We start from the raw sequence: 24,830 nt of genomic DNA on the forward strand, positions 1-24,830 counted from the left end.
GTCTGTGATTCTTCCTACTGGGAGCACATGCATTCACTTAAGGCAGTGGTTCTCAACCTTCCTAATGCTGATCCTAGACCAGAACATTTTTTGTTGCTACTTCATAGCTATAATTTTGTTACTGTTATGAATTGCAACATGCCATGAATATCTGTCTTTTCTGATGGTCTTAGGAGTCCCCTGTAAGAAAATCGTTCAACACCCTAAGGAGTCAAGACCCACACAGGTTGAGAACCACCGACTTAAGGTATCTGCTTAATACGTGTGGTATAGGTATTTAACTGTGGGCCCTGCCCATGAGGCATGAAAATTCCTATTGGCAGAATCCCTTAGCCTACGGACCACATGGAACAAAACTATCTCCACGTTGTCCCTAAACCTCAGGCTGTGATAGTTTTGTTAGTGTAAATTTCTACATATAAATGCACAGACAGTGGGTGTAAGACAATTCAGTGTGTGAGCCTTGCTGTGCAAGCAAGGCCTTGAGCTGGAATCCCAGCGCCCTGATAAAAGCTAAAGTGTACGTGCAACTGCAGCACTTATGTAGATGACAGGGAAGGGAGTGGCAACAGGAAGGTGGCTGGGGCAAGATGACCAGACCAGCTAGTAGAAAAACAGTGAGCTCCAGGTTCAGTAAGAGAGCCTGTCTCGAAGAGTAAGGCAGAGAATGATAAAGTAGAAGGAACATGCACACACATGCACACACACACACACACACACACACACACACACACACACGTTCTCATCTCAGACTCCACACACTGACCGTACCCTGAAATGACCTACCTTACTGCCCACTCCCTTGCTGACTACAGTACTGATGTCTCCGCTAAAGCTACTGGCTACCTGGCTTCACTCTCATATCACTAGTGCACTATGCAAAGGACACATCAAAGTCACCTTGTCTGAGCTTGGTCCTGTGCCCCATTCCACCTGGCCCAACCCTCCCACCTTCCATGACCATGGCCATCCTCCATCGCTCCCCCACACCCCAACACACACAATTCACCCTCAACAGGAGACTCTGATCACAAGGTCAACAGTTCCTTGCCATACAGTCTCACATCAGGCAAACTCTAGCTGGACTCCCTTTTGAATTACTACAGAAAGGTAAGCATTAGACAAGGGGAAACATGAAACAGGAAGACCAGAAGCTACCCGAGAGATTGTGAAAGAGGGAAATGATGATGCCAAGAAGAACTTGCCCAACATGAGAGAAAAAAGACCCAGGCTAAGCAAAGCAATGCTGCTGTTGAAAGTGGCTGCCACCCTGTCCACCATCCCAGCTGGTTAGGAGAAAGTAGCGGTCACTCAACCGAAACACCTGCATGTATGAGCCAAAGGCAACATTAATCCCGTCAAATGAAATTAAACACGCCCAAATGACCAAAGTCCCCCTGTCTCGCACTCCCTGCAGCCCACTGCAAGGACAGCTCTCACACCTGGACTGCCCATTCCCACCGTGTACTCAGAGGACTTTTCCAGGCCACAATATCCAGGGAACATAACAGAAATAGACAGGCCCTGCTTACATGATGTGGCCCCTGAGGAAGAACACATTGGCCTGAAGAATGACAAAAAACAGCCAGGTGAAGACCATTCTAGGAACTGAGAAGCAAAGACCCTAAGAAGGAGCAGAGGCCAAAGCACATGCATTTGTCTCTGTATCCCATCTCTATTCTCACCTGTACATCCTAGGAAAACCTTCCTGAGGCTCAGGTCAGATCTCATCCCATTTTTCTGCTTAGAAATCTCCAGATTCCCACAGTTCCTGGACAACTAAGATATAGACTGCTTGTAAGTTTTATAAATTCAAATGTGCAGCTCTATACACATGTAGATACTAAATTTGCTAAGCCCCGACTAAAAAAAAAAAATCACTCCTTTATGGCTCACAAGGCTACCACACCCAATATTTTATAAGTATGGAGATGGGATCGACTCTACACACTGAGAGTAATCCAAGTTCAAATCTTGACATAATCACTTACTAGACAGGTAAGTTGAAAGATCTTTTTATTTATGTATTCATGTGTGTTTCTCTGCCTCATGTATGCAGGTGTCCCTAGAGGCCATTAAAAAAAAAACACTGGCACTTCCAGAGAAGCTATCTGATGTGGGTGCTTGGAATCAAACTTGGGTGCTCTGGAAGAGCATCAAGGCTCTTAACTGCTGAGATGTGTCTCCAGGCCCCAGCTAGGTACTTACAACCTCTGGGCCAGCTGTGTCTCCAGGCCCCAACTAGGTACTTATAACCTCTGGGCCAGCTGTGTCTCCAGGCCCCAGCTAGGTACTTACAACCTCTCTGGGCCCCATTTATGTACAATAACAACAATGACCATGTAGAATTGCAGTTAGAACTGGAACCTAAATATGCATGGCTGCATATAGGCTGCTCAGGGTCCCACAGGAAGAGCTCTACCTCAGGTCTCAAGACAATACCCCTCAACACAGCTGGCTTTTCCCGTCAGGACTTCAACTGGCAACTCATTTACAAATAACTCAAAACAACCCAGTTTTCCTTCAAACAACCACTACCCCACTGACCCACATCATTGTGTTCAGACAACAGTAGTCACTCTGTAAGGCCTCTAAAAATTGTATTTTAAATACCCATTTCCAAAGAATATGGAAAAGGGCAAAAAACTTGGGTGTGTTGGGAAGAAGAGAGGGCCCTGGAGTGCTTCAACCTTCTATGTCCCTCCACCTCTCCTGTGTCTCCTCCCTTCCTCTTCTACGTCCCTACATCCCTTAGTTCCCTTAAACACCAAGGAATCAGATGACATTGCTCAATCCTGTCTGCTATAACTAAAAGATATTACACAGTAACTCTTTTCTTCTTTACATGTATTTGTTTGTCTGTCTGTTTATCTATTTCTTTGGGAGGTACAAGTATAGAGAAAGGACAACTTGTGGGAGGGCGTCCCAAGCACTTCCCCCTCTCTGCCACTGCCAAATGCCCCAGAAAGCTCTCAAGCACAGAGCACTTGCTGAAGAGACACACTCAGACTAAATAGGTAAGCATGGCTGGAAACTGAAGTTGACACTGAAATAAACCTGAACTCATGTCCATGTACCCCAACCTTCTATGTCCCTCCACCTCTCCCGTGTCTCCCTTCCTCTTCTACATCCCTACATCCCTTAGTTCCCTTAAACACCAAGGAATCAAATGACATTGCTCAATCCTGTCTGCTATAACTAAAAGAAGATACTACACAGTAACTGAAACAATCTGGTTCAAAGGTCAGAACCCCAAGAGCCTGTAGGAGTATGCCTCAGGTATGCAAGCCAGGAATCCTCCCGGAAACCCTCCCTGGGCAAGAACCAAGCCAGGCAGCTCAAGTCTACAGACCAGTGAAGGCAGCAATGTTCCTAAGCCACCCAGAGGGAAAGCAGTGAGATTAGAGGGAAAGCAGTGAGATCCAGAGACAGGGCCTTGAGCCATTCTAATCAACCGTAGCCCAGCCCCTACATTCCAAAGAAACACTGCAAGAATGCAAATTAGACTTTGAACTTAACGTTAAAATCCCTGCAGCAGACACATTGGGAGAATTATGTTGGAGCAGTGAGATGGCCCAGTGGGTAGAGGTACCGATGTAGGAAGATCTGACAACAGGAGTTCAATCCCCACATCAGACAAGGTGGCAGGAGTGAACCAGCCCCCAAGAGTTGCCCTTTGCCTGCCAGAGACAAATTGGGATAGGTGCATTCCTGTACTCACACAAAAAATAAAATATACATTTGTGTTAGAGATACTAATTCTTTAATGTTGAGAGAAAGAGAAAGAGAGAGAGAGAGAACATGTATGTATAAGCTTAAACATCCATGATCTAAAAATAGATAATCAAGGAGCTGGGGGAGTGGCTCACACCTGTAATTCTAGTACTCCAGAGGTAGAGGCCAAAGATCCATCACAAGTGTGAGGCCAGCCTAGTCTACAGTTAGTTCTAGTGCCATCCCCACCTCGCCAGATCCTATAATACAGTGAGATCCCATCTCAGTAACAGGAAAGAAGAGAGAAGGGGAGAGGGAAGTAGAAAGAAGAAAGAGAAAGATAGTGTAATTCTCATATAAAGAAGAAAGCAACAACCCAGCTCAACCTAGATAACTACTCCTCATACAGTGAAATGGTTCGCAAGCCAAGGGTCCTCACAGTGTCTGTTCATAGATCCCATAGCTGTCTGCTTCTATCACTGCAGAGCTGAAGACTGGGTTCCATTTTAAAAAGACAGATCCTGTGGGCCCTGACCTTCCTCAGCAAATCCTCTGGGAAATGAGAAGCACTACACTAAGATGGCTGGCATTCCTGCAGAGAAAGGTGAAGTCAGGACAAAGACTGAAGGGAGAGTATCACCTCTTCCTGGGAGGGAGAAACACAGGAATGTGGCAAGGTATGAGGTAGGCAGAGACCATTCTATAAGGCTGGCTTTTATTGTGAGGGCTACCAGGAGCCACTGAAGAACTGTAATCTCAACCCTCTGACCCTTCTCCACTACTGACAATGAAGAGCAGGATGGCCTGAAACTACCCTTTTAAGAGGAGTGCAGGAATAACAAGCCAATCAACCCTTCAGACTTCAATAGACAAACACACAACCCAAGGGCTTCTGACATGTGGGCTCCTCCGAGCCTCAGTTTCCCTGCCATCTGCTCAGAGGCCCATATGAGGCTGGCTGGGCACTTGGAGCAAAGTGAAGAAACCCCTCCAGGGCAGATGGTGGCACTGGAAGGACCACAGCATCCCATCCAGGCCCAAAGCATACCAAACATTCTACTTCCTGTGAATGGCAAGCCTAGAGACTGCCCAGAGCCTCTCTGTGACTAAGAACAAACACCTCTACTTACACAGTCATCTAGCTAGCTAAGAATAATCAAAGCACGAAGGAGGCAGGTTCCCTCACCCAACAGGCAGGTCACCCCACTGCTGGGCTCCCTCCTACTCAAGGGAGCCTCCACACAGTCACATCCCCAGCCTAGGTGCCATGCCACCTACCCAGGCACACAAGGCTTATTGTAGCCTCACTTCTCCATCCTGGCAGACCTCTGCAGTCACTTCTGGGAAACAGACAGTGCCCAGTAGCCACCAACAAGGATGTCCACAAAGCCTCTGTGTAAACCTGAGTAGGGAGAACGCCCATGTACATCTGGTCAAGTATCACCCTCCCCTTTATAACTTGCTACACTAGGACAGGGCCCTGTCATCAGGAGCTAAAGACATTACATGAAGCTACATGACGCACAGAGAATAAAAAGCAGCCAAGAACACGAAGACACCCAAGTCCCAGACCAACGAGAAAAGTTTCCTTTAAAATTCGGACAGCACTTTAGTAAACGTCCTGAAACAACTAGCTGTTGTTTCAGAGAGCATAGAGGCCTTCTACACATCTCCCACCATAAACACAAATGGCTCAAACAGATCACAGCCCAGCTGTAAAACCCAGACTGGTAAGACCTGGGACAAAATGTTTATGACCCTGAATTAAGCGAAGATTTACATCTGAAACTTAGCCCAAAATGCACAAAGCTGCAAACATCCTTTTCATCAAGGCCTAAGGTTTCTGCATTTTAAAACAAGCAGTCAGGGCAATGGCTTCCTACCTGAAGGGCTAAGAGGAGGACTACAGAATGGCAGAGGAGAGCTGCTTGTCTGTGGGAATGGCAGCCGTGTCTGCACATGTCAAACGCTATCAAGCGCTACACTCAAAGGCAGCATAGTATTGTCCATTATTACTATAACTTGGTGTTTGAAATCTGGGGGAAAACAACACAAAGCGCTAACCTTTTATACTGTCAAATAACAACACTCTTCAAAAGCCAGCTTGAGCCAGGCTTGGTGCCACACACCTGTAATCCCAACACTTGGGACCTACAGGAGGAGGATCAGAAGTTCAAGGTCATCCTCAGCTACACAAGTTCCAGGACAGCCTGAATTAAGGAAGACCAATCTCAACAAAACAAGCAACAACAACAACAATAACACTACTTGCTCTATTGCCACTGCCAAAAGGGCAGTCTGTCTGTCTGTCTTTCTTTTTGGGGGGTTTTCTGAACAGCATTGGCTGTCCTGAACTCCCTTTGCAGACCAGAGATCCTCCTACCTCTGCCTCCTATCCAAACCCTACAGCACCCCTTCTTACACTGCTGAGCGGTGCTCTAGGCACTATCCAGACCCTATAACACCGTCCTCCTTACACTCTACTCTAACTTGGATTTCAAGAAAGGGAAGGGAGGGGAGGGAAAAGGGGGAACGGGACGGGGAAATGAAAAGAAAGGAGGAAGGAAGAGTAACACTCCATTTTCAACCCCCAATTCCTCCTGGAAAGGCAGCATCAGAGATGGCCATGTGGACTGTAGGACAGACACTTCCCTTCCCTGCAGAAGGCAAGAGCTGAGCAGTGATAAAATGCAAATATTTAAAGAACTCACAGCTGCCAATGACAGCAGGATAACAGCTTGCAAACTTCCAGTCAGAATGACTGTTATATAGGGGCTGAGTCATGGTTGCGAACACTGTTCTCCCCTTCCATCATTCAGAGGAGAGAGGACTTTAAAAACAGCTTTCAGAAAGTTGTGATACTCAGTCACAACAAGAAAACAGCCCTGGAGAAAAGCCAGTATGTGCCCAAAGCCCTGCAGCGAAGAAAGGAATAATACCCATCCACAAGGAATACAGTTAGGACAAAAAGAGACTATGCAGTGTGTAAACAGCAAACACGTGTTATGTGCATCATCAACGGTTGAGGTCCACCACACAAAGGACTGGATCACGGCTCACACATTCTCCCTTTGATATGACATCTCCTCATTACTACAAAACTGACGCGGTTGCTGGTATTTCTGGCTCGTCCTCAGGTCTGACTTCCAAGTTCCACAACAGTACTCACATCTCAATCAAGCACGTGCCTCACATCCAGATAGGAGGCTTGGCACTTTGCCAAACCTCAGCTTCTTCACCTGTCCTGAGGATGAACACACTGGACAAAGAAAAGTAGGGGATCTGGCACATGAGCCTCAGCAAACACTGACTAAAAATGACTGTGACATCAGTGAATGAATAGTGAGACAGACAACAGTGAAAGGCAAGTCAGGGACAGTATGATGGTCACACCTCCAACCCCAGCATTCAGGAAACATGAGGACCACTCTAGTCCAAGATGATCCATTAGGAAGAAGAGGAGAAAACAAGAACCTTTAATGGTCCAACCTGGGAATGTGGGGTGTGGACACCACTGGGTTTTAGGAGAGGTTGAATCCCTCCCCAGGTTGGCAGAAGCCTTGCCTGATCTTAGCTTACAGGTAGACAGATTTCTCCATTCTGCACTTCAGGGACTGGGAAGGGTGCATGAACAGCTAGGAAGGGGATCTCAGAGCACCCAACCCTGGGCACTGTGCCACCCTCCATAGTGAGGTAGGGACCCACAGACCCAGTGTCAGTGGAAACGGCTGTAGTACAGTTAATGACTCTGCAAATGACACTTCTCAAAGCCTTAAGGGCACTGAATTAAACAAAAAGACAGCTAGTTTAGAGGTAAATCACGTGGTTCATGAACAAACTCCATGTTGGGATTCAGATCTGGAACAAACAGCCATGGTGCATATTTTACAAACCAAAATGGACCTGGCCTCCAGGTTCACCCAGCATCCCTCAGTCCCTACCTGTTACAGGACATGGCAGCATATCCTCCCCAAAAGCTTTCCCCTATATAATCCAGACATTTTGATATATCCATATTCTCTCTCTCCCCTCCCGCTCTCCCCTACATTTTTTCTCTCCCTTCGTGCTCACACTCTTTCTCTTTCCTCTTCCCTCTGTCTCCCTCCCCAAGACAACCTCCTTGGCCCCAGTGAACCCTCCTGTCTTAGTTAAGGTTCAACTGCTTTAAAGAGAAATCATGGCCCAAGCAACTCTTATAAAGGCAAACATTTCATTGGGGCTGGCTTACAGTTCAAAGGTTTGGTTCATTATCATCATGGTGGGAAGCATGAAAGCATGCAGGCAGACATGGTGCTAGAGAAGAAGCTGAGAGTTCTACATCTTGATCCAGAGGCAACCAAGAGAGGATACTCTTCTGCATTGTTGGAGCTGAAGCATAGGAAACCTTAAAGCCCACCAACACAGTGCATACTTCCTTCAACAAGACCACGCCTCCCCCAACAAGGCCACACCTAATAGTGCTACTTCCCATGGGCCAAGCATATTCAAACCACCACGCTGCCCAAGAGTGGCTTCCCAATAAACCGGCCTATATATACTTTAATTTGGCTTGACTTGTCTCATTTCATCTGCATAAATAACTTATCACTTCAACCCTCACAGATTCATCCTTCACTGGACAGAGGGTACAGGCCCAGAGAATAACAGGAACTTCTTGCAGGTCACACAGCCTCTGCTGAAGAGCAGAAACTACTATGAAAGCTGCCATGTTTATTTAATTTAAATTCATGATGCTTTATATAATTTTATGTGTTGGGCTACATCATACAGTTATCCTCACTCACATGCCACATACAGCCTACAGCCAAGGGTTGGACACACCTGATACAACCTGTAACTGTTGGGCACAGTCCTGAGGAACCAAACCTTTGGTAGTCACTTGGCCACAGTTAGCCAGGACCACTACAGAACCATTACAGTACTGAGTCAGAACATCAGTCCCAAGAGTCAGGAAACTTCCTTCCACCTGTGTGCTCCACTGTGGAACCACACAGCAGGCAGTGGTACATGAAGTGTGGTGCTACAGTAGATTACCCAAGCATACAACAGCCCTCCCATTTTTAAAGGTGAAATGGGGAGAGGTGGCTCAGCTGTTAAGAGAGCTTACTGTTCTTGAAAAGAGCCTGGGTTTAGTTTGCAGCATCCACAGTCAGGCAGCTCACAACTGCCTTTTACTCCAATTCCAGGAGGCCCACAGCCCTCTTCTGGCCTCCTTGGGCACTTGCACAAATGCCATGCACATAAACTCACACAGACACACAGACGCACAGATACACAGACACACAGACACACACACAGAGAGATATACAAGTAAATAGTAGATCCCAGAACAAACAGCAGAGCCAAGGTGAAGTCAGAGCAGTCTAAAAGCTGAGCATCCTAAGGAGGTGCCACACATCCCTACACTCCAAAGCACCCTGCTGTAGCAAGACCCAAACTCAGAGCCAGCCATTGTCTTCTTGAATACATGGCCCTCCAGCAGCACTGTGCAGAGCAGGTGGAGAGTAAGATTTGCAGCCTTTGTAGATCCTGTCAGGATCTACAAAGCAATTTGCAAACTTCATTCCCAAGAGGGAATCCCTACAGTCCGCAGTAGGCTAAGTTTGTACTCTCTGCAACCTGTCACACAGCAAATATGAAGCTTTTGGAAAGCAGGGTTATGAGAAGTTCGTCCACACTCATAAGACAGAACATATGCTATTTTAAATTATCTCTAAATGTCATGAACCTGGATGTTCCCAGGAGAAGTAGAAGACAAAGCAGCTCAGGTCCAAAACGGCAATTCTGGAAATGAACACAAGAAGTACTTCAGGGAAGGTGGGCTGGACTTGCTGAGTTTAAGAGAGGTGATAAACAGCTCTCAGCCCCTGCTCCCACTAAGCAACTTCAGATACTCACTTACAAAAGCAAGATCTTCAAAAGGAAATAAAAGCTGCCAGTAAGTGGGCTCAGCACTTGCTGCCAACCCTGATGACTTGAGTTAGACCCTAGCAAGAACCAACTCCTACAGGCTGCCCTGTGACCTCTACATGTGAGCCATGGCACACCTTCACCCACACACATGCACAAATAAACAAACTAACTAACCTTCTAGAGACAAGACAACAAAGGATAACACCACGGTGACCACATGTGACCTCATGTTCCTATCACATAGTCAGGTGCACCTTCTGGCCCTCTGTAAGGCCCTGTTCCTTTGCAGATCCAGCCTTTAGGCCCAGGTGTAAGAAACATAAACAACTTCACGGGGCAGCAGAAGCTGGGCCACAGTGCAGAGCAAAGCCTCCAGCCCCAGCAAAGAGCAAAGTCTGAGTCAGGAGCTACTGGAGACCTGGGTCAGCCCTGTCCCATGCCATGCTATCCTGCTGAGCTGGGACATCTGAGCAGGGATTTCTCAAGAAAATAAATGAACTGTGGGAGAGCCACAGGGAGCACCATTGGGGCTTGGCACTGGCCATCCAGTCTGTCTGAAAAGCTCCCACCAGCCCCTGCAGGAGCCTTTGCCACACACAAGCAAAGTTCGGCCAGTTGCTAAGGCAACAATGACTCAGGCATGTTTAGGCATCTGCAGAAACGAAGCCAAAGTACAATTTCCACACTTGTGATAAAAACATGGGCTGCCAAGTACACAGCCAACCATTACTCTAAAATTTGGTCTTATTGACAGAATAAACAGGGGTGGGGAAGGGAAGCAGGAAGCTCCCAGTGTCTAACAGAGCCAACAGTCAAGCAAACCCCAGAGCACTGGCACTAAAACCAGCTTGTGCCAGGGAACAAAATGCCTCTTATGCTCCTGTGCTGAGATGGTTTCCTCTTATTTCTACCTCCTTATGGAGTAAAGTCTTCTGCTCTGGTTCAGCTGTGAACCAGCTTTTCTTAAAAGAGGAACTAAGAATCAGAGTTTTGCCCATGGTGAGGCAAGATAAGTGAAAAGGAAACAGCTTCTTGGGGAGAGATAGATGTGGGGGAGACACAGCAACTGTGCAAGGTAAGAGCAGAAGTGGGCTAGCCTGGCAATGACCCCTGTACCATCAGACACCATCCTATGCATGTATGTGCACACACACACACCCTTGTCCTTTACAAACCCTGAGAAATTAGCAACCAAGAAAACAGGACTCTGCTCAGTCTTCTGTAGGACAGTAAAAAGTGAAACGGTCAGCTAGCCAATGGGAAGGGGCAGAATAAGTTTATATAACAATAGTAGAGTGCGTGTCTCTAACAGCAATGAAGAGAAGCTGAAGATTCTGTGAGAACAGCACCCCAACCCACTGAGGCAACGTCCAAAGGATCACTTGACCCCAGGCTGCCATGATCTCTGAAAGATCCCAGTGCCAACAGCCTTGCACAGTCCTTTCCAATTCACACACTGCAAATGAGGAAAGCAAACCAGGACAAACCCTGTCAGCTACCGTGGTTCTGAACAGCCTGACAACTTACAGCCTTAGGGAAAAGGACCACTTGCTCAAGTCACTAGTAACAAGTAGAAAGAGAAGCAGGATGGTGTGCATGCTCCCCCCCCATCCCCTCTTTCCCTTCCTCCCTCCCTCTCTCTTCTGTCACTCCATGCCCCCCTACCCCCACCAGGTGCTGGGAACTGAATCCAAGGCCTGAGCATACTATGCAGAAGCTCCATCCCGAGTAAGGCCTTGTTCTTATCCATAAAGGGAAAGCATCCCTGCAAGGAGCAGCCACCCAGGTTAGAAAGGGAGTGTGACTCAAGAAAGCTTCATGAGAATTTATCTCATGGACAGTGACAAGTGCCAAAGACCTTTTAGGAAGAATTCCCCAGAGTTTTCTTTAAGCTAAAATACTAGAAAACAGACTTAACAAGAATTCAAACAAGTTCCAAAACAATCTAAATGTTCAAGTTTTAAAGTCATTTGTGGAAATTTCTCCTTAGGGAAGGGGGAAGGGGAGGGGAGGAGGGGGGGGGGAAGGAAGGAGGAGGAAAAAAGAGAGGAGAAAACATTCAAATGTATCTAATTAGAAAAACAGTGGAAATAATCTAAAATGCCCAGCAACAAGAAATGTTTCAATCTCATACAGTCAACAAGGTAACACATTTAAGGGGTAAATCATTTAAGGGGCTGGCAGCTTATGTATGTAGCTCCACTTGGCGGAATGCTTGCCCGCAGGCACAAGACCCTAGGGCTGATCAACACCTGAAAAGGAAGAAAGAACTTCAACAGAAATATAGAATGAGGACACTTAGGTCAGACACGGTAGGTGACATTAAAAAAAAAAATCCCACACACACCACCACCCCCAAAAAAGGCATGGGCCATTTAAATTCTACATTCTAGATGGTTCAGCAAGTAAGGGTACTCGTTCTGAAGGTTCTAGGTGAATTAGCAGTAAGGTCACTTGTTCCCAAGCCTGAAAACAGAAATTTGAGACCAGAGACCCACATGTAATAAACAAAAAGTATTTCTGCAAGTTGCCCTCTGATCTCCACATGACACTCACAGGGGTGCGTGTGTGTATAGGCACACACACACACACACACACACACACATATACATAAACACAAACCAATGGGTGGGAAAATATAAGTTTTTACTATTAAATCATATGGCACAAAAATGGTAATTAGCACAAGCATAAAACCCATATATTACCCATATAAAACCCATATATTTCTGAGCAGAAGGTGATGGCACAGGCAGTCACCCTAGCGTTTTGGGGCTAAGCAGCAAGATCTGAAGTCAACCAGGGCTATGTAGTGAAACCCTGTGTCTACAAAACAAAGCAAACAATCAGAGCATCTGCTCTCAGGTACCTACCCTAACAATCTTCACTTAGTGTCACAAGGCAACAAAGTGAATTCTCCCTCAGCTGCCTCTTCAAAGACACTTGGAAGATGGCGCATGGCACCTACCAGGCTCTGGAACTGAGAACCCTGCTCCTCCACCCTGACCTCATCAACTGGAAGAGAAACATGAGGGTGACCTAGACCATCTGATCACACTCCAGCCTGGCAGCTTGTGCCAGCTCCCTTCCAACCCTATAAACTCCCAGGCTCTATAAACTGCAAATGTTCAAATCTCATAATTGAGTTAACTGTGAACACAGCTTCTACCTTAAACAAGAGACATATAATTTGTCCATTTTTATGTTCCTCGGAAACAGAAAAGGAAAAGGAAATTTTAAAGATCTTTTTCGCAATTAAGAGCAAGTGACTCAGAATCTACTTTGTCAAGGCGGCAAGATAAGGGACACTGGTGTGGGCTTCAGGGTCAACTGGGACAGCATCGTTCTGTGACCCTGATTACTCCTGAACAAAGTGGAGTTAACACCAACTGGTTATAAGAACTCAATGAGCAGAAATGTAAACATCCATGATCCCTTGGAAAATCCAGAACACAGTGTACCCCATGACCACTGGTTCTGCCACCAGCCATGCCAATCTTCCCATGGCACATGACCTGCCTCCTTATCTGATAATATATTTGCTGGTACAGAGGTCACAAGTGCTTAATTAAAAACATCATCACACTGAAGCTAACTGGTGCCGAGGCAAGCCAGCTTCAGTAAATCGGTGAGCTATAAAATCCACTAATAGCGGGCTTGAAGGTCTGCGTGGGAAGAGGGCCTGACCACAATTCACAATCTTGGCATACTCAGCTAGAGACAGCATAATTTGATATAATGAAACACAAACACAGTCTGAAGTACCAAAATGTTCACAAACTACAATTTGAGCATCATTTTAAAATAATAAAATTTAATTTCATTCAAGAGACAACTTAGAAAACTAGCCACTGCCGATATTCTAGACACCATAGACTATGTTGCAGGCCCTGTGCCTGCCTAACCCCTCACGTGGGGTCTCCATCAGTGGCCTCTGGAAAGCCTCTGACACTTCCAATTCTACCTCATTTTCTCTTTCTTCTGAACCCCAAAGAAACACAGCTGTTCTGAAAACAAAATGAAGGCTAAGGGAAAGACCATGGTCAACTGCAAATCCCTGCACAGCCAAGTTATAGCCATACACATGTACCTTAATTATAACGCCAATTAGAACTTAAAAATTAACTCTGAAAGTGAAAGGGCAAGGACAAAGATCCCAAAACCCCCTAATTCTACAGTTTGAGAGCTACCACTGCTCTGTGTAAGTTTAACCCTATTTCCCCCTGGATCCCTGTGCACACAGCTTGATCCTTCATCTTCTCAAGTCTTCTGCTACCATCACGGCAACACTCTCCTATCACACCCTCCTGTCCCTCTCGGAGCACTAGGTGCAGTCACAGCAACATTTCCTCAACCACAGACACAGGCTGCTGTGACCATCACATTAAGCTCAACAACAGGAGGCAGGGCGTGGCTTCCCTCACACACAGGCAGGATGCACCCATTCTTTTGTTTGTTTATTGTTTCAAGACAGCGTTTCTGTGTGCAGCCCTGGCTATCTTGAAACTCCCTCTGGAGGCCAGGCTGCCTCTGCCTTCCAAGTGCTTGGATCAAAGGTATGTGCCTCCCTCTACACATAGCTAGGATGCAGGTTCTTAGCCTCAACCCCACTAAGGAGAAAGGTAAATAAAGGCTCAGAGCGGTGCAATGAGAGGACATTTGTCTTACCAGGGTCATGATTCCACAAAGGGCTTAAAGACTGACCCAAACTGGTGACCCCTGATAGCATCCCTGTGACCCTGAGTCACCACAGATGATCCTAACAAGTGTTCTGGCTAAGGAAAGAATACATTTGTGAAAGACTTTTGAAAGAAATAGATAAAATAAAACCAGTATGAGTATTTTAGGGTTTTGCTTAATTTACAAGTTGACCTAATTATCATGCTGTGTGAAACAAAATGACTAAGTACTATGGCCTGAGCTCTAGGTCCATGACTGCACACCTACAACAACCCAAAGGGACCCACTCCAATTCCTGTGCTCAAATTCTAGCGTTAACATCATATTAGGAGGTGGAGCCTCAGGAAGTTAATTAGGTTATGGGGGTGAAGCCCCAAAGAATGAGATTAGTGCCCTTTCTTAAAGAAGGAACTCAGAAAGTTGCCTTACCTTCTTCAGCTGTATAAGTGTATAACCAGTTGGATCTGTAACCCAGAAGAGATCTCAACACTACTGCAGCTTCACCTCTGGCTTCCAGACTCCAGAACTTTAAGAAACAAGATTTCTGTATAAGCAGATGCCTAGAGCACTGTTACAGCAGTTCAAAATAAGATGCCTAGTCTCTGGCTGGAGAGGTGGCTCAGTGGCTCTTCCAGAGGATTCTGATTCAATTCCCAGCACTGACATGGCAGCTCACAGCTGTGTGTAACTCTAGTTCCAGGGGATCTGACACCCTCACACAGACAGACATGCAGGCAAAACACCAATGTACATAAAATATACATAAATAAATAAATGACATCTAGTGTTAGAAACGCTAAGTGCACTAGCCCAGGCATGGATATGTAATCACCTGGTGGTGTGTATACCTGGGAACTAAACCCAGGGCTGCTCTCTGGCTCCAAGCCCACCTTCTGATCTCCCATTTGTTGTTGCAGGAACTAGCCTACTAGCCTTATAGACTTATGAGAATAAGCCAAACAAAACAAAAACAAGACCCAGGCTATATGACAATAGCCCCACACACAATAGCATAAGTGAACTTCTAGACAATGGGGCTGAAATGAATCAATGACTGAGGCCAATCTTCCCTGGGAGCCTCTTTGTTACAAAATTAAGCTACTGCTTCCTAGGAACAGCCTGAGGCAATCTTCAAGCCTTGGAAGACACTGCTGATTTTGTGAAAAGGAACAACCAGATCACACCTCTCCCATCCACATCCCTGAATTCGCAACTGACCTCTTACTCCTGTCAAGATCATCTTTCTCATACCCTGGAATGTTCCCCAAGAATTCATTCTCCAGAGGAAAGTCTAGACCCCAGCCTTGGCCTACGGAAGCTCCTCAGATTCTAAAGCTGCCCACCAGTCGTCCCTCCCTCCCCTCCACAGCCCCCACTTGCTAACACACACCACTTGTGTTCTCGTTCTCTCTTCTCTTCTCTTCTCTTCTCTTCTCTTCTCTTCTCTTCTCTTCTCTTCTCTTCTCTCCTCCTCCTCCTCCTCCTCCTCCTCCTCCTCCTCCTCCTCCTCTTCTTCTTCTTCTTCTTCTTCTTCTTCTTCTTTTCTCTCTATCTCTCTGTCTCTGTCTCTGTCTCTGTCTCTCTGATTTTTCAAGACAGGATTTCTCTGTGTAGCCCTGGCTGTCCTGGAACTTGCTGTGTAGACCAGGATAACTTTGAACTCAGAAATCCACCTGCTTCTGTCTCCCAAGTGCTGGGATTAAATGTGTGTGTCACCACCACACAGCTATCGCCACATTCTTGAAGACTATGAAGCTCACTTGTGGCAAAGGCTACCTCCCTGGAGTTAAGTTCTGCAGCATGCTTAGAGCAGCCAAACCAGCCCTCCTCTGTGTCTCTCTGCACGTGCACCCGCTTCTATCTGGTACTGCTTCTGTGAAACAATGACCTCTAGACCCATTCTGCCCCAGCTGCTTCTATAGAGCACGGGACCTAAACCTTGGACTCCTAGAGCTGTGAACTGAAGCAGCCACTATGATCTCTACATAAACAGCAGCCAGAATGCTCCCCCTTCAATGCCTTTGTCCCTTTGCCCACAGATGTCCCAGACAATTAAGATATATTCCAAATGTTCTCAGCCCAAGAAGAGATGTCAAGTAAAACCCCTATAATCTAAAAAACATTAGGCAAAAAGACAATGAGTTCAAAACCTGACAGCTACATTCTCTCTAAAACAGGAAGGACTATTAAGACTGGAGAGACAGGTTCAATGGTTAAGAGACCCCACTGCTCTTTCAGAGAACCCATGTTCAATTCCCAGCACCCACAACTTCAGCCACCCAGCAGTTCACAATTGATGGTAATTCCACTTCTAGAGGATTGGACACCTTCTTCTGACCTCTGTGGCCACCAGTCAAATGTAGTGCACATACATACATTCAGGCAAAACACACAGAATATTAAAAAAACAAACTATTATGGCAGCTTAGCATAAAAGTACTCAATGAAGGCCTGACAACCTGAATTTGATGCCTGAATCCCATTAAATAACAGAAACATAGGGGTTTTCAAGGGTTGTTTTCAGCAAATGCACACCTGCAGGAAATTACACACACACACTAAAAACACAAAGAGCTGGACATGGTAGTACACACCTATAATCCCAGTTCTCAACACACTGACTTCCAGGACAGCCAGGGCTATATAGAGACCCTATCTCAAAAGACCAAAGTTAAACAAAGATCGAGGAGATGGTTTAGCAGTCAAAAGCTTGCACTGCTCTTCCACATGGCTCACATTCAGTTCCCAGCACCCAAGCAGGGTGGCTCACAACCACTAATAACTACAATGCCTGGAAATCAAAGGCAGCAGAGGGAGGCAGGGCTTAGCTAGCTAGTCCATTTGCATACTAGGGCCAGAGTCTTTTATGACCTCTGCACATCCTCCTCACACCTGAAACTAGACCTGAGAGCACTGTCTAAACGGGCCTGAACTTGTCCCTAATGGCTCTCAATGGTGATCTTTTGGGATGGCTGTCTGGAATTTATTTTTTCCCCTGACTTTTTATTCAGATGGTTGTGCTGTCTGCTGACTAGAGACCATCTTTAAAAGGATAGGAGATCTGGGGCTGGGAGATGGCTCAGTCAGTAAAGCACCCGAATGTTCAAACATAAGACCTGTACTTGAACCCCCAGCAAAAAATACAGTAAGGACAGAGGATGGCTCAAGGGCTAAGAGCTGTAAGATCCTTACAGAGGACCTGGGTTTGATTCACAGCACCCACACGGGACCACAACCACCTGTAACTCCAGTCTCAGGAGATCCTACATCCTCTGCTAACCTCTGAGGGCACCAGGCATGTGCATGGAGCACTTACATACATACAGGCAAACGTTCATAACACAAAATTAAGAAATCTTATAAAAAATAGTCATCGAACTCTGGCCTGCACTTTCACACATATATACAAACAGAATAGTTCTCTCAAGGTGCACTTGCCTGTAATTCTGCCCTGTGGGAGGCTGAGGAGATCTCTAGTCTGAGGCTGCCATCGGACTCCTCAAAACACTCAAATCCTACAAATTCCCCTCTGAAAAAGGTTACAAACAAAACCAAGGGAACAGAGAGACGGCTCACCAGTTAAGAGCACTGCTTAGACCTGCATACAATCCCAGCACCCACATGGTAGCTCACAAGACTTCATAACGCCAGACCTTGGGGATCCCATACACACATGGTGTACAGACACACATGTAGACAGAATACCCATTCACATAAAATAAGAAATAAAAGTTAAAAAAAACACCTGAACAAACAAACAAGGTCTTCATAGTCAGGACAGAAGGGTGTTTAGGGATTCAAATTCCAAAGGACAGACAGTTCTTCTGTGGACAAACACTTCTACAAGGACATTCTAGGATACGTACTATGCCAACAACTCATCCACCATCAAGGAAGCAGAACCTAATGGAAAAACCCCATGCTGGCATCCAAGAGCCCAAGTTCTGGACCCAGGATGGATGGACATCTGTGGTCTTGGACTCTTACAAAGTAATGGTCAGACCTGACACCACTTTATCACAACCCTGTCATTTAAATATTTGAGTGCAAAATAATGACATAAAAGTCCTTTGAAATGTGTGTCCTCCATGTACGTAAATCAGCATTATTATTAGCTCCAGGATGACAAGGAAATAGGATTACAGATTCTCTGGGGTGACAGGCAGCTTAGGAAGGCCATGCTCACCATGCCACCACCAGGGCAGGAGGGGCTGCTTAGCGCTGGAGTGTCACAATTCTCACCCTGGACGCTGGCCCCAAGCTTTTCACATGTGTGCTTCCTTTCTTGGGGTAGGGGTGTTTCCCGGCTATTCTCAGAATGTCACAGGCTAGGAATGTCTAAGCCTCTCTTACAAATAGGAAATCTGAGGCCCTAAGGTTGGTATATCCTAGTCTCTCAGTGGTGGGAAGGATAGAAAGAGCCCTGGGCCCCATCCATCTCCCCTCTGGTACCAGGGAATAAAATTACATTAAAATCAAATGTAATGGCTCAAGCCTGTAATGTCAGCACCTGATGGGCTGAGGCAGGAAGGTTGCCTTGATTATGAGGCCAAGGACAGGTCACACAGTCCCAAATCAGGTCCTGCCTCATGTTCCAGAAAGACTCTTTGTACAGCAGCTGCCGAGGACTCTGAGCGCTGAGGTAGCACTATGACCGCTGCTGAACTTCCTTGGCTAATCTAGTTCAGTGCTTAGATTCAAAAATTGTCTATTTTAAGATTGACGTTTTGTAAATGAGCTGGAGGCACAGCTTAGCAGTAGACTGCTTGTCTCGCATGGAGCACATGAAGGGGAGGAGAGCTGGGTAGAAGCAGGTAAAGAAAACAAAGCAGGGTTAGCAGAGTGGCTCAGAAGATAAAGGTGCCTGCCATCAAGCCTTACAGCTTGAGTTCAGTCCCCAGACCCACAGAGTAGAAGGAGAAAACTGACTGAGAACTGACAGTCAGTTATTCTCTGACTGCCACACACACTAAATAAATGTAATAAAATATAGTATTTTTTTTTTGAGTACAAGTTCTTATTTTTTAAATGAAAATTAAAAATCTGGACAGAATCCAGGCGGTGATGGCACACACCTTTAATCCCAGCACTCGGGGGCTTGGGGGGGGGGGAGAAGGTAGATGGATCACTGAATTTGAGGCCAGCCTGGTCTACAGAGTAAAAATTCCAGAATAGCCAGAGCTATACAGAGAAACCCTGTGTGGTGGGGGGAGGAGAATATCTGAACAAAGAGAAAAGATAAAGGCACTTGCTGCCAAGCCTGACAATCTAAGTTCCATCCCTGTTAGCCCGATGGTGGGAAGGAAAGAAATAGCTCCTGCAAGTTGTCCTCCAATCTACACATGCACACCACACTGTGCATACACACACACATGCACAATAAATAAATAAAGTCTCCTTAAAAAAAAAATATAGTCCTTGCCTGGCAGTGGTAGCGCATGCCTTTAATCCCAGCACTTGGGAGGCAGAGGCAGGCAGATTTCTGAGTTCGAGGCCAGCCTGGTCTACAAAGTCAGTTCCAGGACAGCCAAGGCTATACAGAGAACCCCTGTCTTGAAAAAAACCAAAAACAAACAAACAAACAAAAAACAAAACAAAAACAAAAAAGTCCTTGTGCTCTAGGTTTGGTAGTTGTCTTTCAAGTAGCTAGTACCCACAGAGATGAAAAAAAAAAAAAAAAAAAAAAAAGTCTGGTTGTGCAGAATAGTTAGAGAACTATCCTTTGTTAAGATAGGCTCTCACTACATAAGCCAAAGCTGGCCTCAGACTAGAGACTTCCCTGCCTCAGCCTCCTAAAAGGTAGAGTTGTAAGCACCTGCGCAGTGGGAGAACTATTCTGTTTGTATACAAGTGTGCAAGTGCAGGCCAGAGTTTGAGGTCTGGTATTGCCTTAATGACTGTCCACTTTATTTTGTGTTATGAACGTTTGCCTGTATGTATGTAAGTGCTCCATGCACATGCCTGGTGCCCTCAGAGGTTAGCAGAGGATGTAGGATCTCCTGAGACTGGAGTTACAGGTGGTTGTGGTCCCGTGTGGGTGCTGTGAATCAAACCCAGGTCCTCTGTAAGGATCTTACAGCTCTTAGCCCTTGAGCCATCCTCTGTCCTTACTGTATTTTTTGCTGGGGGTTCAAGTACAGGTCTTATGTTTGAACATTCGGGTGCTTTACTGACTGAGCCATCTCCCAGCCCCAGATCTCCTATCCTTTTTAAGATGGTCTCTAGTCAGCAGACAGCATAACCATCTGAATATTAAAAACTGGGGGAAAGGGCTGGAGAGATGGCTCAGTGGTTAAGAGCACTGACCGCTCTTCCAGAGGTCCTGGGTTCAATTCCCAGCAACCACATGGTGGCTCACAACCATCTGTAATGGGATAAGATGCCCTCTTCTGGTATAGCTGAAGACAGAGACAGTGTGCTCACATACATGAAATAAATGAATCTTTTTAAGAAATGGGAGAAAAATAAATCTCAAAACAGCCCCCAACCACCATTGAGAGCCTGTCAGAGACAAGTTCCGGTGTTTAGACAGTGCTCTCAGGTCTAGTTTCAGGTGTGAGGAGGATGTGCAGAGGTCATAAAGGACTCTGGCCCTAGTATGCAAATCGACTAGCTAGCTAAGCCCTGCCTCCCTCTGCTGCCTTCAGGTATGCAGCTGTAGTTCCCAACTGGAAAAAAACTGAGCAGGCACTTCAGCTCATGTGAACATGATTATTACCTACATAATCTAAAGGGTGGCTTCCAGGAAGCCAAGTACAATGGGATGGTAGATAAGGCAGGCCACAGTCAGCTGAGAGGTTGGTTTCAGGTGAGGCTGGCCAGAGAGCACTTGAGTATGCTTTACAAGGTGCGGCAACAGTTAGTAATTTTACTACATTTGATATTCCATAACATCCTGCAAAGATCAAGTGATGACACCCTCCCCCCTTCAGAACCAGGAAGCCTAAAAATCAAACCTTAACCCATCAGCATGGACTTTCAGGTAAAAGAAAAGAACAAAAAGATAAAGGGTGGCCAGGTATGGTGTAATACACCTTTAAGCTCAGCACTCAGGAGGCGGGGCAGGCAGATCTCTGTGAGGTCCAGGTCAACCTGGTCTACTTTATGAGACCCTGTGTCCAAAACAAAACCCCTCAAAACTAAGGACAAATGACCCTACGCTCCCCCTAAAAATGCCTAGGCATCAAAATCTGTACTGGCACTCGGGACCACGGGAGAGCTAATGTCACCTCTCTCTATCCTCTATCAGACAGCATGGAAACTTAGATATGTGGGGTTTGTTTTGTTTTGTTTTTTTTCGAGACAGGGTTTCTCTATGTAGCCCTGGATGTCCTGGAACTCACTCTGTAGACCAGGCTGGCCTCGAACTCAGAAATCCGCCTGTCTCTGCCTCCCAAGTGCTGGGATTAAAAGCATGCCCGGCTTAGATATATGTTTCTTACACACACACACACACTTTTGCATTAATCACTATGGTCAAAAGTAACAAACTCTAGCTCCCCAAACAGCATGAACTAAAATACCATTTCTAGTCCAATGAGTCTTTAACAATCCCGCCCAGAGAGAACAGATCTAATCAGTCATCTACTCCTCTGTGCTCAGTTACTTTCCCAAGTAAGAAATACCCATCAGCCCAATGGTCAGTTCTCTGAAGCCTCCAGACTGCAGGGAAAAGAAAACACACATCACACAAGTTTTTCACTTGGCCTCACGGTTCAAGTAGCATAGCTTCACCAAGGAGACTGCCAAACTCTATTAAGTGTAAATGCACGGACAAAAGTGTTCCAGGAAAGTCAAAAGAATCCCAACTACGCTGATTCTCAGAGCTTCTGTGAAAAGGTGAAGCCGAGCGCCTAGCGACATAAAAGGTAGGCTAACAGAGAATCCAGTTCATCTGGCTGATCCCTTTGCCAGGGGCTCCAAGCTGACAACCCCAGGGGTGCAAGACCAGAACTTAAGCAAACTGGAAAACCTGCAGGGGGTAGGAAGGTGTGAGCTCACGTCCACAACTCAGGAATAGATAGATTGACATCAGGACAGTGCAGGAGTGTTTTTGCTAAACCGCTAATGAGTAGCCCTGAAGAGTGTCAGCAACCTACTCTCCCCTTCATCACTGAACCTCAGGACAGCTGCGGCCAAGGAGAGACGACGAGAGCCAGGAATGGTGCATGCAGCCCGGACCAAAACTAGACCTTCCCTTGTGGACCCAACAAGAACGCAGCACCCCTGGGGCGTGTCTACTTCCAGGTCTAACCTCTAAGGCCTTGAGATCCCCAGCCAGCTCATCTGATCCACTCCTGGAACAAAAAGAAAAACGAACCTTCTCAGAGGGGGGCCCGCAAGCCTGGGGTCTCTGAGAAGAGAAGAACGTGGCTCTAGAGCCCCACGGGAGATAGGAGGGAGTTGACACTTCGGAGCCATTGAGTCTAGAAAACTATGAAAGTCAAAAAGGACAGCTTGCAGCCTTTCCTGTCTTGCCTCATACCCCTAGTTCGTGTTCACCGGGCAGGCTTGGCTCTCACCACTGCGGACACTGAGAGTGGGAAGGACGGAAATGGAAGGCAGCCTGCAAAGCGCCCCATGAGTGCGTCCGCGTGGGACTCGCCCGCTCCGGCCGCCCTTTGGGCCTCCCGGGCTCCGCCCGCCTGCGCGTGGCCCTTCGCGCGCGGACTAGAAGTTTCGAGCGGCGCGGCCCCGCGCGCTCGGCCCCGGCACGGCCTGACAGGGGTAGGCACGGCCACTGACCCGTGTCCCAACCGTCGCGGCGCACCCCTCACCTCGGCCGCCGCTCGCCTCGGGTCCCACTGAGCACGCCACGCCGGCCGGGCTGCGACTCCGACCCCTTCCCGTTCCGCTCCGGCCGCGCTCCCCGGCCCTGCCCAGACCCGCCGCGGCCGCTTCTGCCGCCAGCCGAGACCGCACCGCCCCCGTCGCGCCCGCTGTGCTCGCCCTATTGGCTGCCGAGCTCCAGACCCCGCCCTTCGGGCCTGAAGCGCTCCGGATTGGACAGACTAGAGCGGAGGTGGCACGCCCCCCAGCAGCTCAAAGGAACTACCTTGGGCTAACATTAGCGGCTCCTCCTGTCAGTCAAACAAGGAGCTCCTACTTAAGCCGCCGAGAGAGGCCAACACGGGTCACTCCCTAGGAAACTCCCAGAGGGTGGGTTCTAGAGGACTTTTACTTGGGCCAGAGTTTTGTGGTTTCCCTAGCACCCAAAAGAGTTGCGATCCCTGATCGAGAATTCAGATAAGGTGGACTTTAAGAAAGTTTCCTCGGGTCAGGCAGTGGTGGCACATGCCTTTAATCCCAACACTTGGGAGGCAGAGGCAGGTGGATTTCTGAGTTCGAGGCCAGCCTGGTCTACAGAGTGAGTTCCAGGACAGCCAGGACTACACAGAGAAACCCTGTCTTGAAAAAAAAGAAGAAGAAAGAAAGAAAGAAAGAAATTTTCCTCGGATCTGGAGACATTTCTGCTTTTCTAGAGGACCCGGATTCCATTCCAAGCACCTACATAGAGGCTCACCATGGTCTGCAATTCCAGCTGGAGGGGATCTGACTCCCTCTTCTGGCGTTTGTGGGTACCATGCATACACGAGGTACAGACATAAATAGGAACACCCAGAAACACAATTCTTTTTTTTTTTTCTTTTTTTTTAATTTAGAAAGTTTCCTCCAAGCTGGGCATAGTGGTGCGCACGTTTAATCCCAGCACTTAGGAGGCAGAGGCAGGTGGATCTCTGCGTTCACAGCCACTGTGGTCTCCATAGTGTTCCAGGCTAACCAAGGCTACATAGTGAGTCCTGGCCTTAGAAGCAAGAAAGAAGAGGAAGTGGGGTGGAGAGACTTCCCTCCAAAGGATGCAGATATGGCCATCAGAGCACCAGGCAATATACAGACTTTCTGCTTCTCACATAGGAATGCCTGGTAGGAGGTTGGGCCCTATGAGCAGAGGGAAATAATGAGTCAAAACGGCTAATACTTTGCTGAGCACTACCTCATACAGTCCCGGCCGGGAGGACAGTAAGTGATACCCGGGTGAGGTTCTGAGAAACTGACAGCAGGTAACTTTCTGGGGACTGTATGGAGTAAAGAGTGGCAGACAGTAGCTCATGCCTAGAATCCCAGTACTCAAGAGGCTGACACAAAAGAATGAATGAGCAGCCTGGTCAACCGAGTAATTGGAAGAAAGGGGGGAAAAAAGTAAAATGACCTAGCAGTAACCCCAGTAATAAATGGGTTCCACCCACGTCAAGGCACTTATGCAAGCAGTACATGAAGCCAACTAACGGTGGCCTAAGTCTATAATCCCAGCACTTGGGGAGACAGAGACAGGAGAATCTTTGAAAGTTCAAGGTCAGCCTGGAATACATAATGAGACCCTGCCTCAACCTCCCTGCAAACAAAACACAGAAAAGGCAGGTGTAGTGGCTTAGCACTTAAAAGGTAGAACAGGAGGGTCAGGAGATCAAGGTCATCCCCAACTACATAAGAAGTCCAGTTTTCAGGTTGGGCATAGTGGTACC

The 24,830-nt window shown here is 47.0% G+C and overlaps 1 protein-coding gene across 3 annotated transcripts in view; it reads right to left on the reverse strand.

Moving 5' to 3' along the window:
* Pacsin2 (protein kinase C and casein kinase substrate in neurons 2) overlaps positions 1-23,254 on the reverse strand; it is a 91,972-nt gene extending 68,718 nt beyond the window's left edge. For 2 of the 3 annotated variants that reach the window (XM_034516465.2, XM_034516463.2), the window contains exon 1: positions 23,085-23,245. The gene's annotated coding sequence lies outside the window, so the exon portion shown is untranslated. Of the gene's footprint in view, positions 1-14,736; positions 14,834-23,084 lie in introns of all 3 variants that reach the window. The other variant, XM_076911738.1, reaches the window with a different exon arrangement.
* Between the last annotated feature and the right edge of the window lie 1,576 nt (positions 23,255-24,830).

Source organism: Arvicanthis niloticus, chromosome 13, assembly GCF_011762505.2.
Source record: "Arvicanthis niloticus isolate mArvNil1 chromosome 13, mArvNil1.pat.X, whole genome shotgun sequence".
NCBI classification, from domain to species: domain Eukaryota; kingdom Metazoa; phylum Chordata; class Mammalia; order Rodentia; family Muridae; genus Arvicanthis; species Arvicanthis niloticus.